This window comes from Lemur catta, chromosome X (assembly GCF_020740605.2).
Source record: "Lemur catta isolate mLemCat1 chromosome X, mLemCat1.pri, whole genome shotgun sequence".
NCBI lineage: Eukaryota > Metazoa > Chordata > Mammalia > Primates > Lemuridae > Lemur > Lemur catta.
In genome coordinates this window covers 61,214,993-61,226,344 of record NC_059155.1, presented here as the reverse complement: position 1 = coordinate 61,226,344, position 11,352 = coordinate 61,214,993, and the positions used below count along the sequence as shown (strand labels likewise).

The 11,352-nt window shown below is 35.7% G+C and overlaps 1 pseudogene; it reads left to right on the top strand.

The window, feature by feature from the left end:
* The first annotated feature begins 836 nt into the window (after positions 1-836).
* On the top strand, positions 837-1,707 carry LOC123628267 (annotated as a pseudogene).
* The last annotated feature ends 9,645 nt before the right edge of the window (positions 1,708-11,352 follow it).

Below are 11,352 nucleotides of genomic sequence, written 5' to 3'. Positions count from 1 at the left end.
GATAGTAAACCAAGAAAGGCAATAGAGGAACCAAGTCAAGAAGAAGACAAAAATAGAATGCCTAAGATGGTAGGAAAGGGAAGGGAGATTCTGGAATGACGTGTTCAACATGTCTAGGAAGAAAGCTGTCCATATTTAAGCAGATCAGAAGTCTAAAGAGAGATTTCTCTGAAACAAATATGAAACTGGTAGAATATCTAATGTATTCAAACTTATTGAGAGGAGGCATGAAGAAGAGTCTGGAAGTGGTATTTGTAGGTACGTAGAAAACTAAGCAAACAAAAGAAATAAGAAAATTATTTATTCCAGGAAAAACACAAAGTTATGCAGTAAAGAAAAAGTAGTCGCTGAAATTTAAAAAAAATAAAAATAAATTTAAAAATTATAAAAAAGAAAAAGTAGTCATAGTGAGTAGAGAGGGAGAGAGGGATGACCCAAATATATCAATAGATTCTATATAATCTCAATCTGAATCCCACTAGGTTGTTTTGTAGAAATTGAAAAGTTTATTCTAAAATTTAAATGGAAATGTAAAGGATTTAAAATATCCAAATAAGCCTCTCTCAGTCTGCCATGGGCCAATCTGACAAGTGCTTTGCCCCAGCTCCTCTCTACATTTGGCCAATAGCCTCTGAGAGCACACACCCTAGTGGCCCTAGACAGGGACCCTCTGCAGGCCCTGGGAAACAAAAGTGGCTCTAAATCCAGCACATGCACATTGAAGAAAGTTAAAGGATTTAATATGAAGCACAGGAGCAGACAGTGCCAAATAGCAAGCAGTAGCTGGTACACATTTGGTGAGTGGAAAAGTATTTCCTTCTCCCACTGCCGCTGAGATGGGAGAAATTAGTTGAATTGGGTATGAAATGGAATATACCACAGGTATTAGTCAGCAAATGAGGGTCCCCCCAAAATTAAAGCTAGCACCTTTAATGCTGACCTGGAACAAGAATTCCAAGAAGTTATGTATGCTAATATGATGATGCAGGTTCCAAAGAGGATTGTTGCATCAGGAAACAATGAAAACATTCCATTTTCAAGACCACCACATCTTGACCTTATTCAGTCAACTCCCTGTAAACCTCTGGCACTAAAACCACCACTTCATGTACTTCAAGTGAAAGACTGCTAGATTTTCTGGATTAGAAAAGACCTCCTTCAACCTCTCAAAATGAAGAAATCCGCGCAGTTGGCAAGCTAAAAAGAGAGTGCTCTACGAATGATAATGTTGTTCACCACAATGGACAGTTAGTCAGAAGTGATTCTACCCTGATACCATCACCATAACAAGCTTGGATCTGTGCTTCCCAGATGTCACCTGAAGATAGAGCTAATCTTTCCTCCATTCGTGGTATTTTGTCACTTACCCAGTCTTCTACTCCTAGGGCTTACCAACAGATCTTAGATGTGCTGGGAGAAAATCAGAGATCTGCCATATGTGGCAGGCCTGCTGCCACTTCTAATCCTCATCATGACAACGTCAGGTATGACATTTCAAACACAGATACAACAATTAAAGGAACTCAGGAAGACATAACTGTTGGAGGTGCAGCTTCGTTAAGACGACAGATAATCAAGCTAAATAGACGCCTACATCTTCTAGAAGAGGAGAACAAAGAACGTGCCAGGAGAGAAATGGTCATGTATTCAATTACTGTAGCATTCGGGCTGCTTAATAGCTGGCTGTGGTTTCGCCGCTGTAGGTAATCTCAGCTCTCAAACATACTGTCTCAACAGCTAGAAATATAAGAATTTGCAAACTTCTTTGTCTCTGTCTTTGCATTGTATGCTGTTTTATAGTCCATGCCCTGATAATGCCTTTCTTCCAGAAAGAGGGGAGGAAGGACCTATATTTGTAGAAGGAAAAGTATATTTGGTCACTGAGCTGTATTCACTTTTAACCAGTTCTGCAGTAACACCTACTTAAAATTCTGCCTTTGCATGTTTTGTAAATAGGCTGTAGTTTGCTTCTTTTTTTAAGGAATTGATTTTTTTGCCTCATCAGTCTGCACAACTAATTTTCTGAATGGGAGAGAGAGTGCACAGAAAATAGATTTAGAAAATAAAATTTTATCTGTAAAAGAAAAACAATACTTATTTTGTCCTGTTCAAACACTATTAGATTAAATGGTTTTATTAATAGACAGTTTTGCATCCACATTTCAACATTAACACTTTTTAAGTCATGGTCTGCTGTCAGATTTAAGAAAATTAATCCACCTAATATTTTATGACCACCTTCATACCTGTACAGATTAAATCAATGCCTACAATTTCAGCAGTTTATTTTGTGTGCAATATGTGTATTCTTATTTTCATTTTAGTTTTCTATAAAGTACATTTTCACTAAGTCCATATGTGAATAATTTTTGAAATCATAGAATAAAGTACAAATATAGTATATTTAATGAACCAAAAATAAAATAACCAAATAAGTTTTGAAAGAGAAGAATAAGGTTGATGGACTTAAACTACTGACTTCCAGTCTAAGGATAAAGCTTTAGCAATCAAGACTGTGGTATTGGCATGAGGACAGACATGTCTATGAAAAGAACAGAATAGAAAGCATAGAAATAGACCTATGCATATATAATTAATTGATTTTTTTAAAGAGGGCCAGGTAATTAAGTAGGAATAGGATAGTCTTTTCAGAGAACGGTGCTTGAAAACATTAGAAATCTACATGAAAATAAAAAGAACCTCAACCCCTTATTTCACACCATACACAAAAATTGATTAGAAATGGATTATAAACCTCAACATAAGAGCTAAAATCATGAATATTCCATAAGTAAATACAAGAAAATATTTCTTTAATAAAACAAAAAAATATGATAATCTTAAAAGAAAAGTGGATGGATAAAGAAAATGTATATATACACACTGAAATACAGCTCTGCCTTTAAAAAGAGGGTAATCCTGTCATGTGTGACAAGATGAGTGAATCTGGAGGACATTATGCTAAGTGAAATAAGCCAGGCACAGAAGGCAAATACCACATGATCTCACTTATACACAGAATCAAAAAAAGTTGAACTCGGCTGGTCCAAAGGTAGCGAGTTATCTCACTTGATTGTTCACAGTCAGTTACAGATTGAACTCCTTGTTCTACTACTCTCCCCTCTTCTCACTACTGCACTTGACTAATCTTAAAAAAATAATAAATAGATAAAAATAAATAAAAAAGTTGAACTCATAGAAGTAGAGAGAATAGACCTCACCAGGGACTCAGGAGAGGGGTGGATGGGGAAAGGGTATAAGTTGATCAAAGTTCCAGTTAGAAAGGAGGAATAAGCTTTAGTGATCCATTGCACAGGATGGTGACTATAATAAATAATGATGCATGGTGTATTTCAAAATTGCTAAAAGAGTAGATTTCATTTTATTTTTTTATTATTATTTCAGCATATTGTGGGGGTACGAAAGTTTAGGTTATGTATATTGCCCTTGTCCCCCCACACCCCCCCAAGTCAGAGTTTCAAATGTGTCCATCCCCTAGACAGTGCGCATCACACTTACCACCAAAAAAGATAAGTATGTGAGGTGAAAGATTTGTTAATTAGCCTGATTTCATCATTCCACATTGTAAACACATATCAAAACACCATATTGTACCCCATAAATAATATTAATACAATTATGAGTCAATTAAAAATAATTTTTTAAAAAGAAAAGTGGATAAATTGGATATTAAAATTAAAAACTTATGTTCTTTGAGCAATACTGTTGAGAAAAAGAAAAGGCATGCAACAGAGAGGGGAAAAATATCAGCAAAACACGTATCTAATAAAGGATCTGCATCCAGAATATATAAAAACTCTTAAAACCCAATATGAGAAGCCAAACAATCCAACTAAAAATGGGTAAAAGAAACAAAGAGACATTTAAGCAAAAAGGATATATGAATGACAGATAAACGCATAAAAGAAAGTCAACATCTTTACCTATCAGGGATATGCAATGAGATACTACTCACACCCACTAGTGTAGCTAAAATTAAAAAGGACTGCCAATACCAAGGGTCAACAAGAAGCTAGAGCAAATGGAATACTCATAAATTGTAGGTGAGAACACAAAGGGGTACCATCACTTTGAAAAACAGTTTAGCAGGCTTTCATAAAATTAAAAATATATCCACCTTGTAAGTATTTTCCCAAGAGAAAAAGGAAATATTAATATATGTCTATACAAAAGTAATTTGGAGATATCTCAAAGAATTAAAAATAGAAATACCATTTGATCCAGCAATCCAACTACTAGGCATCTACCCAAAGGAAAAAAAGTCATTTTATAATAATTTATAATAAAGACATCTGCACTCGAATGTTTATGGCAGCACAATTCACAGTTGCAAAGATGTGCAAACAACCCAAGCGCCCATCAATACATGAGTGGATTAATGAAATGTGGTATATGTATACCATGGAGTACTACTCAACCATCAGAAACAATGTATGGACTAGCACCTCTTATATTACCCTGGGTGGAGCTGGAGCCCACTCTTCAAAGTGCAGTATCACAAGAATTGAAAAACAAGTACCACATGTACTCGCAATCAAATTGGAACTGATCAACAAATTGGAAGAAATAAAAACATCTAAAATACAAAAAAAACAGGTGCTTGCATGGAAGTAATATTCATCGGGTGCTGGGCAGGTGGGAGGGGGATGGAGGGGGTGGAGCACACTGTCCGGGGTATGGGCATGCTTGTAGCTCTGGCTTGGGCAATGCAAAGGCAATATATGTAATCAAAATGTTTGTAACCCCATAATATTCTGAAATTTAAAAAAGAAAATAAATAAATATATATATGTCCATACAAAGATTGAATATTCATAAAAAGTTTTATCCTTAATAGTCAAAAACTGAAAACAACCTAAATGTCCATTGAAAGATGAATGGATAAACAAATTATGATATATCACTACAATAGAATACTACTCAGCAGTAAGAAACTGCTTATAAACAAAACATGGATGAATCTCAAAAACAATATGCTATGTGAAGGAACTCTGATTCATAAGGCTACATATTGTATAATTCCATTTATGTAAAACTCTCTAGAAAAGGTAATACAATCTATAGTGATTGAAATCAGATCAGTGTGTGCTTTATGCAGGGAGGGGTTTGGGGAGTGGGATGACCTAAAAGAAGCATGAAGGAGATTTTTGGAGTAATAGAATGTTTTAATTTTGATTGTGATGATTGTTAATGGGTATATATTTATCAAAAGTTTCCAAACTATACACTTAAAGTGGGTGCATTTTAATATATGTAAATTATACCTCACTGATGTTGAGTTTTTTTTAAAAAAATGTAATTCACTACATTAACTAAACAAAGGAGACCAAAACAAGATGATCATCTCAACAAATGCAGAAAAAGCAATCGATAAAATTCACTATCAGCTGGGCATGGTGGCTCATGCCTGTAATTTCAGCAATTTGGGAGGCTGAGGCAAGAGGATCACTTGAGACAAGGAGTTCAAGACTAGCCTGGGCAACACAGTGAGACCCCATCTCTACAAAAATATTTAAATATTAGCTGGGTGTGGTGATGCGAGCCTGAAGTCCTAGCTATTTGGGAGGCTCAGGTAGGAGGATTGCTTTATCCCAGGAGTTCCAGGCTGCAGTGAGCTATCATGGGGCCACAACACTCCAGCGTGGGTGACAGAGCAAGACCTTGTTTTAAAAAAATGTACTATCTACTCATAATAAAAAATTCTTAACCTCAAAATAGAGGTAAACTGCCTTAAAAGGTCTACTTTACAAAGAACTTAGAGCAGACATCATATTTACTGTTGAAATGCTCAAAGCATTCCCCTGAGACTGAGACTAAGACAAGGATGCCCTCTAATCACTCTTCTATTCAACCCTATACTACATGTCCTAGCTAGTACAATTAGTATAAAAAAATAAATAAGTATAAGGATTAGAAAAGAAGAAAGCAAACTTACTCATAGATATATCTGCGTCCATACTAAAGTCTGAAAATATCTATAGTTAATCTTAAAATCAATAAATAAGTTTAGCAGAATTGCTGGACACAAAGTCAGAAAAACCAACTGCATTTTTACATACCAAAACAATTCATTATGTGAAATTTTAAGAAGATAGCATTTATAGCAGCATTACAAAAGATTAGATACCTAGGAATGAATCTAATATATGATATGCAAAAGTTCCACACAGAAAACTATGAAACACTGAGAAATTAAAGACTTAAACCAATGGAGAGATCCCAATATTCATGTATCAGAAAACTCAGTAATGCATAAATATCAATTCTCCCAAAATTGAGTAACTAAAATTCCAATTAAAATCCTAACTTTCTTGTCAAAAGTGACAATAGATTCTAAAATTTATAACATCAATGCAAAGATCCTAAAATATCCAAAGCAATATTAAAGAACAACAACTCTAGTGGATAGCAAAACTTATATAGCTATGGTAATAAAGACAGTGTGGTATTGGTACAAGAATACTCAGACCAATAAAATAGAAGAGATAGCCGAGAAATACACAGAGGCATCTATGGACATTTGATTTACTATAAAAGTTGCACTGCAGAGCAGGGGGGAAAGTCTTTTAAACAAACAATGTTGGATAAATTGTAATTCCCTATATTAAAAAATAAAATTTGGTATCTAACACACCCAAGTTATAAAATTCAATTCCAGGAGAATTACATATTTAAATGTGAAAGGAAAACAATAAAACTTTTGGAGTAGGGAATTTTAACAGGACATACAAAAATAACACTTATTAAACAAAATATTTATAGATTCTATTACATTAAAATTAGGAATTTTTCATCATCATAACCATTGAGAAAGTGAAAGGGAAATCAGAGTAGAAGATATTTACAATAAAATAACAAAGGCTTACATCCAGAATATATGAAGAATTCCTACAAATCAACAAATAATCCAACTTAATATAAAAATGAGCAAGAGAGTTGAACAGCACATTATAAAAGTGGATATCTAAATGGCCAATAAACATAAGCCTGTGCTCAACTGCATTGGTCATCAAATTGAATGCACCGTGAGATACCACCACATACCTAGCAGAGTGGTTAAAATTAAAAAGGCTTGCAATACTAAGTATTGGTGAGGATGTGGAGCAACAGGAACTCCCACACATAGTTTGTGGAAGTATGAAGTGTAACAATTACCATGGCTGATTTATCCATACCATATAACCTAACAATTCTACCCCTATGTATACATCCAACAGAATGAGTACACACATGCCATCAGGTTACAAGTGAAAACATATTCATAGCAGTATTACTCATAAAAGCACACAACTGGAAACATCCAACTGTTTACTAACATGGATTAAAATGCAAGAGGGAAAATGAACAAACTACACTTACATAAAACATGGATAACTCTCAAACATTTCTTGAGAAAAATAAGTCAACCATAAAAGATTATATATTATATAACTTCACTTATAGAAATTTCATTAACAAGCAAAACTGGGCTACAATTTTAAAATTCAGGATGGTAGTTACCTTTGGAGAGGGAGGAGGGATAGTGACTGGGTGGGGGACACACAGGGGTTGAGTTTCTGAGATACTTTCAATATTCCATTTCTTGACTTGGGTGACAGTTACACAAACCTATTCAGTGAGATGTTCACTTATTCTCTGTGCATTTTTTCATATGTATGCTATACTTTATGGTTTTAAAAGTTAAGAATGGGGAAAAGATATGAATAGAAAAGTTACAGAAAACCCCAAAACTCAAATGCATATGAAAAGATGTTCACAATCATTGATAATCAGAGAAATACAAATTGAAATAATAAGATATCCCTTTAGACTGGAAGAAACAGCTTTATTATATCAATTATGGGCAGGGATATGCACAGGAAACCTCATTCACTGATGTCGGGAACGTAGACTGATCAGGCTATTCTGAGGTGTGTGTTTGTATATATCTACTATGACTCAACAACCCCATTCCTCATTATATAATCCAAATAATTTCCTACACAGATTTATAAGGAGACATGTATTATAATATTCACTACAATGTTATTTGTGGTGGCCAGAATTAGCTCCCATTAGGGGTCCATCACTGGAAATAGCACATGTGAAATGTGGTAGTTGCATTCCATGGTGTGTTATGCAGAATTAGAAGGAATAAATTAGCAACACATGGATGGACCTTAAAAACAGTGCTTAATAAAAAAAATAAACAGAATGAGATATAACACAATGCCACACATGTAAACTAAAAATACCTAGACACCTAAATAAGGTACATTTTTCAAGAACACTTAGAAACTAAATGATACATGTTAAACAGAGTTGTGTGTGGGGAGTAGGGGAAAATGGGAGTACAGAATGGTGATAAAAGGAAATATTTTTATAAACAATAAAGAAAAGTATGAGTAGCCAGGACCAGACACCAACTTAACCAAATCATCAAAGTTAGAATCACCAGTAGTGGGACAAATCGACATAATGTGCCTCCTGATAGGTCAGAAACAAATAAGGACACAATATTACTTCTGTAGTATTCTTGCCATTCATAACCAGAATTTAAGCAGAAGGAACCATCAGAGAACTACAAATTGAGGGACATTCTACAAAATAACTGGCCTGTACTCTTCAAAGGTATCAAAATCATGAAAGACAAAGGAAGGCTGGGAAACTGTTCCAGGACAAGGGAGACTAGAAACATGACAACTAAACATGGGACCTTAGATTAGATCCTCTACCAGAAATGGGACAACAGTGAGAAAAGTGGTGAAATCTGAATAAAATGGGTAGGTTATACTACATATTGATGGTAATTTTCTGAATTTTATAACTACTGAATTTTATAATTAATATCTTATGTATATAAGATATTAACATCTGGGGAACTGATGACGAGTATGTGATTACTCTCAATATTATTGTTTTTAGATATAATTCATATATCGTGAAATTCACCCATTTAAAGCATACAGTTCAGTGGCTTTTACTATATTCACAAACCTGTGCAACCAGCACCAGAACATTAATTCCATAACATTTTCATAACCCCAAAGAGAAAACCTGTACCCATTAGCAGTGACTTTCCACTCCCTCCTACCTCCAGGCCCTGGCAACAGCTCATCTACTGTCTCTATAGCATTGCCTATTCTGGACATTTCATATAAATGAAATCACACAATATGTGGCTGTTTGTGTCTGGCTTTGCTCACTTAGCATGATATTTTTGAGATTCATCCACATCATAGCATGAATCAGAACTTCATTTCTTTTATGGCTGTATAATATTTCATTGTATGGATATAACATTTTACCATTATCAGTTGATGGACATTTGAGTTGTTTCCATTTTGTGGCTATTGTGAATAGCAATATTGTTACTCTGAACATGCATGTACATGTATTTGGGTACTTGTTTCCAATTATTTTGTGTATATACATAGGAGTAGAATTTCTCAAACATATGGTAACTCTGTTTAACTATTTGAGAAACTGCCAAACTTTTCCAAAGCAGCTGTACCATTTTAAATTGCCACCATCACCGCCTTTCTATTATTTTTTGCAAACTTTTTAAAAATTTGAAATTATTTCAAAATGAAAGGTTGCTGTGCCTCTTCTAATTAGAGTGAACAAACCAATGTCTATCCCTTCCTGGGTCCCACAGAGTGAGAGAAAAAAGTTCGGCCGGGCGCGGTGGCTCACGCCTGTAATCCTAGCACTCTGGGAGGCCGAGGCAGGCGGATCGTTTGAGCTCAGGAGTTCGAGACCAGCCTGAGCAAGAGCGAGACCCCATCTCTACTAAACATAGAAAGAAATTATACGGACAGCTAAAAATATATATAGAAAAATTAGCCGGGCATGGAGGCGCATGCCTGTAGTCCCAGCTACTCGGGAGGCTGAGGCAGGAGGATTGCCTGAGCCCAGGAGTCTGAGGTTGCTGTGAGCTAGGCTGACACCACGGCACTCACTCTAGCCTGGGCAACAGAGTGAGACTCTGTCTCAAAAAAAAAAAAAAAAAAAGTTTATAAAAAGTGAGAAAACAAGCCCCTGGCCATTTGCACCTTTCTGCCCTGTTTTCACTCACAACACTTCTGACACCAAATGAAATGTGTAGGTTTTTTTCACACCACCAACCAATTCTCTGACACCAGCTGGGTGCCCTCCAATTCAATTCAATTCTGACACCATCTACCTGGAATTAGTGTCAGATTCCACAAGTTAAGGGCTCAGTCCCACAATACTTTTCCCATTTCAAATGCCAATTTCAAGTCCTGGACAACTTATACTTTTGACTGAATGGCTATAAATCAGAAGTTCCCACAACCTCCTTTACATGTTCGATAATTTGCTAGAATATCCCACAAAACTCAGGGAAACAGTTTACTTAATATTACTGGTTTATTATAAAGGATTTAAGTCAGGAACAGCCAAATGCAAGAGATGTATAGGGCAAAGTATGTAGGAAGTAGTGATGGACTTCCATGCACTCTCCAGGCCTGCTATCTCCTCAACACCTCCATGTGTTCACCAACAAAGAAGCTATTTGAACCTCATAGTTTTGAGGGTTTTACAGAAATTTCATTACCACACGATTGATTAAATCATTGGCCATTGGTGATTGCTGTGGTCTGAATGTGTCCCTCAAAATTCATGTTGAAATTTAATCACCAATCTAATAGTATTAAGAGGTGGGGCTTTTAGGAGGTGATTATGTCACGAGGGTGGATCCCTCATAGATTAGGGCCCTTATAAAGGGGCTTCAGGGAGTGGGATCTCTGCTGCTCTTCTGCCACGTAAGGACAGGTCTTTTGCCCTTTCACCTTCCATCACCTTAGGACACAGCAAGAAAGCCCTCACTAGACGTCAAATGCTAGGACCTTGTATTGGATTTCCCAGCCTCTGTAAGTTTAAGAAAATAAATTTCTATTCCTTATAAATTACTCAATCTCAGGTACTTTTTTGTAGCACAATAAACAGACTAAAACAGAAATCGATACCAGAGAAGTGGGGCATTGCTCTAACAGATACCTAAAATGTAAAAGAGGCTTTAGAACGGCATAATGGGTAGAGGCTGACAGAATTTGGAGAAGCAAGCTAGAAAAAAAGGCCTGAATTGAGTATTAAAGGTGACTTTGGTGAGGGATTGGGAGAGTTGTAGAGAGAGCCTCAGTCATTTTACAGATTATCTAAGTGGTTGTGATCACAATGCTGGTAGAAATATAAACAGTAAAGGTCATTCTTAAGAGGTCTTAGACAGAAATGAGGAATATCTTACTGGAAACTGGAGAAAAAGACTTATTACAAAATAGCAAAGAACTTCACTGAATTGTGCCCGTGTCCTAGCTAATAATTTATGGA